We start from the raw sequence: 10,225 nt of genomic DNA, 5'->3' as shown, positions 1-10,225 counted from the left end.
AGGCAAGAGGCAATATACAACAGAATAATCTGGGAGGCACAGTAGCTTTATTTGATATAGAGTGAGCTGCCTACACATCCAAACATCCCTCACTGCATCTAGAGCTACCAGATGGCTAAAATGGGAAGACAAAGAAACAACACCCAAAGGAAAGAAAAAGAGGAATCACTAGAAAAGGAACTATAGGAAATGAAAAAAAGCAACTTGTCAGATAAAGAATTAAAAGCAAAGATTTTAAGGGTGCTCAAACAATTTGGTGAGAACTACAAGCAACTTAATAAGAATTATGAAGAGCTCACTGGGAATAACTTCAGCTTAAAAAAATAAGTAGAAGCTACACATAAACAGGTAGAAGCTATGAATAAAAATCAAGAGGAAATAAAGAATGACATAGCTGTTATGAAAAATATCTTAGAAATGTTCAATAGTAGATTAGAAGAAACTGAAGACCGAATCAGTGACTTAGAAGACAAGGTAGAGAAAAACACCCAAATAGAGCAGCAAATGAAAAAAAAGTTAAACAGCAGGAGGAGAGTTTAAGAGAGCTGTGAAACAATACAAAACATAACATTTGCATTATAAGAGTACCGGAAGAAGAATCAGAGAAAGGAATGGAGAACCTCTTTGAAGAAATAATGACAGAAAACTTCCATAAACTGGGGAAGGAAAAAAGTCACACAAGTCCAGGAAACACAGAAAGTCCCAAGCAAGATGAACCCCAGAAGGCCCACAGCTAGACACATCATAATAAAAATGGCAAACATTAAAGACAAAGAAAGAATCTTAAAGGAAGCAAGAGAGAGACAGAAAGTTACCTACAGAGGAGCTCCCATTAGATTGTCAGCTGATTTCTCAATGGAAACGCTGCAGGCCAGAAGGGAGTGGCATGAAGTGTACAAAGTAATACAAGGCAAGGGTCTGAATGAAGAAGAAGAAGAAGAAGAAGAAGAAGAAGAAGAAGAAGAAGAAAAAGAAGAAGAAGAAGAAAGAGACAGAGAGAGAGAGAGAGGCATAAAATTAAAATGGCAACCAATAACTATCAATAATTACCTTAAATGTAAATGGTTTAAATGGTCCAATCAGGGTAGCTGATTGGATAAGAAAACACAACTCATATATATGCTGTCTACAAGAGACCCACCTCACAACAAAAATTCACACAGGATGAAAGTGAAGGGATGAAAAAAATTTTTCCAAGAAAATGGAAATGAAAAAAAAGCTGGTGTCGTAATACTCATATATGACAAGACAGACTTCAAAACGAGAGCCATAATAAGAAAGAGAGAAGGTCACAACATAATATTAAAAGGATCAATCCAACTAGAGGATATAACCCTGATAAACATATGTTCACCAAATACGGGAGCACCAAATATATTAAAAAACTTCTGGAGGACTTCTAGGGAGAGATCAGTAGCAATATGATCATAATGATTGACTTTAACACACTGCTGACACCACTGGATAGATCTTCTAGACAAAAAATTAGCAAGGACATAGAGTCCTTACAAGACGAACTAGATCAGTTGGACTTAATTGATATTTACAGAACATTTCACCCCAAAGCTGCAGAATATACATTCTTCTCAAGTGCACATGAGACATTCTCAAAGAGAGACCACATGTTAGGACACAAAGCAAGCCTCTACAAATTCAAGACGATTGAAAGCATCTTCTCAGAGCACAGTGGCATAAAACTAGAACTCAATTACAATAAAAACACCAAAGGCATTCAAACACTTGGAGGCCAAATAGCATGTTATTAAACAATGAATGGGTTACTAACAAGATCAAGGAAGAAATTAAAAACTTCCTGGAAACCAATAAAAACACAAAAACACAAAATCTATGGGATACAACAAAAGTAGTCCTGAGAAGGAAGTTCATAGCAGTACAGGCATACCTCAAGAAACAAGAAAAATTTCTAATTGACTTTCTAACCCTACAACTTAAAGAACTAGAAAGTAAACAAAAAGAAAAACCTGAGAGCTAGTAGGAGGAAGGAAATAGTAAAGGTCAGAGCAGAAATAAACAACATAGAGACCAAAAAGACAATTCAAAAGATCAATGAAACAAAACGCTGGTTCTTGGAAAAGATAAACAAGATTGATGGACCTTTAGCTAGACTCACCAAGAAACAAAAAGAGAGAAACCAAATGAACAAAATCAGAAATGAAAGAGGAGAAGTAACAACTGACACCACAGAAATTCAAAGGATCATTGAAACATACTATGAACAATTATATGCCAACAACTTGGACAATCTAGGAGAAATGGACACATTTTTAGAAGCACACAGCCTCCCAAAACTGAACCAGGAAGAAATAGAAAACATGAACAGACCAATAACAACAAAGGAAATTGAAGATGAAATTAAGAAACTCCTAGCAAACAAAAGCCCAGGCCCAGATGGCTTCGAGGGGGAGTTTTACCCAACATTCAGAGAAGATCTAATACCCATTCTCCTCAAACTGTTCCAAAAAATTTAAGAAGACAGAACACTTCCAAACTCATTTTATGAGGCCAGCATAATTCTAATTTAAAACCGGATAAAGAAACTACAAAGAATGAAAACTACAGGCCAATATTCCTGATGAACACAGATGCCAAAATCCTTAACAAAATATTAGCAAATTGGATCCAGCAATACATCAAAAAAAAGTATTCATTATGACCAAGTGGGATTCATCCCAGGGATGCAAGGATGGTACAATATTTGCAAATCAATAAATGTGACACACCACATAAACAAAAGGAAAGATAAAAATCATATGACCATATCAATAGATGCTGAAAAAACATTCAACAATATTCAGCATTTATTTCTGATCAAAACGGTCAGCAATATGGAATAGAGGGATCATATCTCAACATAATAAAAGCCATATATGAAAAACCTATAGTCAACATCATACTCAATGGACAAAAACTAAAAGCATTCCCCTTAAGAATGGGAACAAGACAGGGATGTCCATGTTTGCCACTTTTATTCAACATAGTACTGGAAATCTTAGCCCCAGTAATTAGACATGAAGAAAAAATAAAAGGGATCCAAATCGGAAAGGAGGAAGTAAAACTGTCATTATTTGCAGATGACATGATATTGCACATAGAAATCTCTAAAGACTCCATCAAAAATCTACTAGAGTTAATAAATAAATTTGGCAAAGTAGCAGGATACAAAATTAACATCAAGGAATTGATGGCATTCTTATACATCAATGATGAACTCACAGAAAGAGAAACTAAAAAAACAATCCCATTTACCATAGTGGCTAAAAAATTAAGATACCTAGGAATAAACTTAACCAAAGATGTAAAGGACCTCTTCACAGAAAACTACTGGTCATTGAAAAAAGATATAGAGGAACATATAAAAAAGTGGAAGCACATACCTTGTTCATGGATTGGAAGAATTAACATCATTAAAATGTCCATCCTACCCTGAGCAAAATATAGATTCAATGCAACCCCCATCAAAATACCAATGACATATTTCACATAACTAGAACAAACACTCCAAAAGTTTATATGGAACCAGAAAAGACCCTGAATAGCCACAGCAATCTTGAAAAATAAAAATAACAAAGTAGGAGTGGTCACATTACCAGATATTAGGTTCTACTACAAAGCCACTGTAATCAAAACAGCCTGATACTGGCACAAGAACAGGCATATAAATCAATGGGACAGAACAGAGAACCCAGAAATTGACCCAAGACAATATGCTCAATTAATATTTGCCAAAGGTGTCAAGAGCATACAATGGAGTCAAGACAGTCTCTTCAATAAATGGTGTTGGGAAAATTGGGCAGCTACTTGCAAAAAAAAAAAAAAAATGAAGCTAGACCACCAACTTACATCATACATAAGAATAAACTCAAAATGGATAAAAGACATAAATGTAGCTCGTGAATCCATAAAAATTTTAAAAATGTAGGCAACAAAATTTCAGACATCATACACAGCAGAATTTTCATTGATACAATACCTAAGGCAAGAGAAGCAAAGGAAAAAATGAACACATGGGACTACATCAAACTAAAATGCTTCTGCATAGCAAAAGAAACAATCATCAAAATGGAAAGGGAACCCAGTACATAGGAGACCATAATTGCCAATGATGTATCACATAAGGCATTAATTTCCAAAATGTATAGAATACTCATACAACTGAACAAAAGGAATACAAAGAACCCAATTAAAAAATGGGCAGAGGATCTAAATAGCTACCTCATCAAATAGGACATACAAATGGCCAAGAGATATATAAAAAAATGCTCAACATCACCAATCATCAGAGAGATGCAAATTAAAACAACTATGAGGTATCACTTCACACCTGTCATAATGGCTGCCATCAACAAATCATCAAACAACAGGTGTTGGTGAGGGTGTGAAAAGAAGGGGACTCTAGTACAATGCTGGTGGGAATGCAGAATGGTGCAGCCACTATGGAAAATAGTATGATGTTACCTCAAAAAGTTATAAATTGAACTTCCATTTGACCCAGTGATCCCACTTCTAGGAATATACCCTAAGAAGCCTGAAACATCAATCAGAAAGAATATATGTACCCCTATTTTCATAGCAGCACCATTTACAATAGCTAAGATCTGGAAACAACCCAAGTATCCATCAGTAGATGAGTGGATAAAAAAGCTGTGGTACATATACACAATGGAACACTATGCAGCTGTAAGAAAGAAAAATCTCTTATCCTTTGAGGTGACATGGAGGGACCTGGAGAGTATTATGCTAAGCGAAACAAGCCAATCAGAGAAAGACAAATATCACATGATCTCACTCATTTGTCGAATATACATAATGTAGTAAACAAACTGATGAACAAAACTGACCCAGAGACATAGAGGTAGGGTACAGAATGACAAACCTCAGAAGAGGAGGTGTTGGGGGGGGGAGATAAACCACAGAACTTGTATGCATATATGCATAATCAATGGACATAGACAACAAAGCTGGGGATGTGGCGGGAGACAGGGGGAGAAGGGTTCGATGGGGGAAAAAGGTGAAAAATCTGTAACAAAAACAAATTAATAAAAATAATTAATAAAAAATATAGATATTAGGCTTTGAATCTGCTGGGTGAGGTTCATGTGCCTGTCTTTTGAATTCCTTCCTTTTATTAAATATTGTAATTTAAACATTTCCAGTGTTATTATAATTTTTAGATATACATTTATTGCATAGTAATATTTTTACTTCCTGTGCAATATTTTATTCTATTACTGTTGGGCTTTTAACTGGTTTCTAGCTTTTATATTATTATAAATCTGATATAAACCTCTAAATGAAATCAAGCTTTTTACATAGTCAGTAATATTTATTTTCCTAGGAAATCTCAAAAGTGGGATTGTTATCTCAATGGGCCTGAATATTTGGAAGACTCTTTATATATTGCTAGAATGATTTCTACAAGCTGTTATTAGAACTTATTAAGTTTTATGTGTTAATAAAAAGAGACATTCTCAAAAAGCTAATGCAAGTGCAATAAAAATGAGGTATAAATGTAAAAAAAATTTAAAGCTCCATCTACACTGTTTTTCCTCTTAATTACCCACATGGCTCTACCTCAGAGTGATGCTGTGATTAATGAACCATAGTCCAGCAAGCGTAGAGTAATTTCAAAATAACTCAAGTACTTTATATTTCTTGAGTCCTGGAAGATAATACACCACTCAGAGTAACATGTCTTACTTACTATTCCCTCTCTTTCTCTTCTCTTTTTGTTGTACCCCGTGTTACTTCTTTTTTTTCATCTCTAGAGAAAACTTTTCTTCATCATTGTGTTGCCTCTCCCTTGTCATTTTCTTCTGATTGTGCATCAGAAAAGAGAGGACAAGTCTGGCTACAGAGAGCATACTCAGAGGGTAGGGTAGAAAGAAGCAGAACCCGATATCAATGGGAGAAGGCAGTGAAAATATCCAGTGTTCTTAACTCTGACACACCTGGGACTTGTCTGATTGCCAAAAGAGTTGAACACACTAAAGTTAAACAGGGAAATATATTTATTAAAATAGTGAACATTCCTGATATGTAGTAGAGTTGTGTTAATAGTTTATATAGTGTTAGGATTTTTCATGTTACTTTTATATTATGTATCACAACACTAGAGCCCCAGTGTCAGGGTAATTTGGAGTTCTGGACTTAAATCCTGTTTCTGATTTTAATGAGTTCTATAACTATGTGATTTTACCTGTCCAGGCCAAATCTCCTTACTATAAATAAAGGAATTAGACTATGCTATTGTAAGGTTGCTTCCTACTATAATATTTTATTATTCTTCATATTTTCAAAAGACTTAATGGTAAAAAAGTCTGAACTGTGGGTTAAGGTCCTGTTATCACAAGTTCTTTAGAAGGAAATCCTATGAACATAGGATACAGTGAACAAGAAATTAAAAAGTCATCTTTCTGACAATGATCCCCTCTAAATGTGTACTTTTTTTGGAGGAAAGTTATTCCTCATATTCTTCTAAAAATTCATGACCAACAGTTCAAAACTCTTCTCTGGAAGTCTCCTTTGAGGTGGTAAATGCCACATTGGGGGAGAGAAGATTTTCTTCTACAGTCTTCTGTAAAATCCCCCACACAGTAGAATGTTGAAATTCAACATGAAAAGATACAGAAGCTGATACAGTTGAAATACTGGAAAGAGTTTGAAGTGCCTTGAAATAAAATATTTGTATGTGAAACTTGGGCCCATGACATTTTTCTAGGACTGATGTGGTACAGTGGCTACAAATATTCAATTTAATAAGTGATCTCTTTTTATGAAAGTAGCATATTGCACACCCTCATATTACACTTATAATTTTATGTCTGGGTCTATAAATGGTGCTGCTTAAGGACTGTGGTGGAGAGGCATATGGAGGAGAAACTGTGGAGAGTAGTGATGGGCAAGGATGTGACCCCAAAGACATATCCCTCCCCTTTGAAAGAGAAAGCTCTGGGTCTTGGGGTAGAAGTAGAAAAAATTAGTTGTTATGAAAGCTGTAGTATGTTTGGTTTGGCGTTTTCCCTGAGTTGTGGGATCCTCTCTTTAGAGTTGTCATGAATAGGAAGTAGCATCGAGGGTAAGGACGTAATTAGGTGTTTAAGGAACCGAGAGAATAAAGAGCAGGGGTAACAGCACAAATAGAACAGGAAGATGAGTTCAGTGATAAGCCACAGAAGAATGGGGAAACAATCATCATGTTGGGTGGGACCCACTTGTTTTTTTACTCAACTGAGTAAATGCTTTTCTAGGGGTGTAGTCTAGATGTTAGCTAGATAATCACCTTTTAACTTCAATCTGAACTTTCTCATTCTTCTCATACCTTTTCTTCTCATTTATATGCTAAAAACTCCACATTTATACTTCATTACCAATGTGCTATTTATGATTATATTCTCTTAAAGTATTTACAATCACATATTCAACCAACTAAAACCAGGTGATTTTATACAAATAATGTGCTGTGGTACCGTAGGAGAGGGAATTAGAAATACTGTTTAAAGTTAGAGCTATCAAAGAAGGTATGAAAAGAGAAAGTTGGAATAGCTGATCTCCAAAATCCCTTCTGTCTCTTAGCAATATATAATTGTGCTTGTTCCCATCTCTTCTTTCCAGGCCCCATAACCTTATTTATTTATTAAGCAAACACTTATAAATGGCTTGCCATACTTCAGGTATGTGTTTCAGGCATTACAGATGACTGCTCATTTACTGTTTATAAAAACCCTTTGGGGTAGGTGCTATTATTATCCTCATTGTATCTATGAGGAAACTGGCACAGAGAGTTAAGTAATTCTCTCAAGGTCACATAGCTAGTAAGAGGCAGAACTGAGAACTGAACCAGGGGATTTGGTTCTAGAGTCCATGATCTTAACAATTTCGTCATGTGGCATGATTTTGAATTTGAATTGGCATTTGTATACAAAAATATATGCATAGATTTGAATAATGAACACAAAACCTAATTTTTAGCTAATTTCCTGCTGGAAAGAAAACGAGTTCATTTTCCTTTTTTACCATTTTAATTTAACTTTTACTTTTGTCAAAGTAATTCATGTATATGATGTTAAAAATTAAATAGTTCTGTAACACTAACAACAACAAAAACAACAGCAATGCAACTACACACAAATAAACAATGGAAAAATTCCTAGAAATGTATAACCTACCAAGACTGAATCAGAGAGAAATAGAAAATATGAATAGACCATTACTAGTAAGCACATTGAATCAGTAATCAAAAATCCCCTAATGAAGATAAACCCAGAACAAGATGGCTTCATCTGTGAATTTTACCAAACATTTAAAGAAGAATTAACAGCAGTACTTCTTTTTTTTTTTTTTTTAATCCTCACCCGAGGATATTTTTCCATTTTTTGTACAGATAGAGTGGGAGGGAGAGAGAGTGAGAACCATCGACGTGAAGGGACACATCGAGTGGCTGCCACCCGCACGACCAACCAGGGCCGGGGACAAACTGCAACCGAAGTACGTGCCCTTAGCGGGAACCAAACCCCGGTCTCTCCGGACCGCAGGCCGACACTCTAACCGCTGAGCCAAACTGGCCAGGGCAGCAGTACTTCTTAATACTTCCAAAAAACAGAGGAGGGATGACCACAAATACCCTGGATAGCCAAAAAAATCCTGAGAAAGAAGAACAAAGCAGAAGATATTACATTTTCTGATATCAAACTATACAATGAAATTACAGTAATTAAAACGATGTGGTCCTGGCATTAAAAACAGACAAATAGACCAGTGGAACAAAATCAAGAGCCCAGAAATAAATCCATGCATATAGTCAACTAACATTTGACAAGGGAAGCAAGAATACTCAATGAAGAAAAGATAGTCTCTTCAATAAACAGTATTGGGAAAACTGGATATTGACATGTACAAGAACAAAACTTGACCCCTATCTTACACCACTCACAGAAATTAATTTGAAATGAATTAAATAATTAAATGTTAAGGGCTTAAAGTGTGAAACTCCTAGAATAAAACGTAGGGAAAAAATCTCCTTGACATGAGTCTTGGTACTGATTCTATGGAAATCACACATCATGCAAGTTATCAAGAAACTTTAAAGTTGGTAGAAATGCTGTGAACTAGAGACAACTCCTTTTGCCTCAAACCAGTTGCCTTGATAGCTCTCTAATGTAGCTGGGTCTCATTTCTTCACACTGGTTCTGACTTCTTAGTCCTTCCAAAGGAATTGTATGTAACTTGATGTTTCACAGACTCCTATGGGATCTGCCACAGGGTAAGGCATAATGAATAAAATGATGACTCCTCCATCTGCTGTTTATTAATATTAGACCAAGTGCAAAATATAGTATCTGCCCTCTGACATGTTTATAGGATCTCCATCCTAATCCAAACATCATTAAGCTCATCTAAGAATATTAGATGATAGTTACCTTGTCATCAATATGTATACTTTTGGAAACCTGTCAGTGATTTAGATCACTTGACTACTAAAAGAACTTGTTTTTCCCCTAATTGATACAGATTTGTCATAAAAAAACTGGAAGTCTCAGGTTTGGTGTTGTCATGGTTTGCACAGATTATGTCTGGTTTAATGCTCATTGGCAGGTTGCTCAGTAGGAGGATCAACTGTATGTCTTGATTTGGTGAAAAAGTGATTCTCTGGCTTAGAGCTTGGCTTTTCTGTGGAATGCCCACCAGCTGTGGGAGAGCGACAGCATCTAGTATTCTTATAACTCTGACTTTATTGAACATTATAAGCTTTCAACCCTGGTCTCCAGCAAAGAGTTAGTGGCTCAGAGGGGAGAGGCTGAAGGGGCAGCCACCCATGCCCCTGTGCTGAGTCCCTCTCCTTGTCTTTTTTTTTAAAGTAACAACCAACTGCTTCTAAAGTACATTTTGAACCTGTATCATTTTAATTTTTCACTGCGTAGAAAATGACTTAATTTTCCACAGCACAGAAAACAAAGGAATGAATGATTTAGGTGTCCATTAGGGTTTCTTGGAAAGCCCAGACTATCTCTGTGAAGTCAAAAGAAAAGAGGCTTTTTTTGTGTTCACTTAGGCTAAAGTGACCCCCAATCTATTCTCTATGGTCTTCTGTTTTTTTTCACTTATTAAACAACTACTGATGGGATACCATTTATGCACCCATATTGTGCCAATTGAGATGAGATACATGGAAATACTGGGTTGACACCTGCCATTAATGAGCTTAAAA

At 35.8% G+C, this 10,225-nt stretch overlaps 1 pseudogene; it reads right to left on the bottom strand.

The window, feature by feature from the left end:
- Positions 1–9,071: 9,071 nt before the first annotated feature.
- Positions 9,072–9,759, bottom strand: LOC118616988 (annotated as a pseudogene).
- Positions 9,760–10,225: the final 466 nt, after the last annotated feature.

The sequence above is a fragment of the Molossus molossus genome, unplaced genomic scaffold (assembly GCF_014108415.1).
Source record: "Molossus molossus isolate mMolMol1 unplaced genomic scaffold, mMolMol1.p scaffold_m16_p_5, whole genome shotgun sequence".
NCBI lineage: Eukaryota > Metazoa > Chordata > Mammalia > Chiroptera > Molossidae > Molossus > Molossus molossus.
This window is presented reverse-complemented; position numbering and strand designations above follow the sequence as displayed.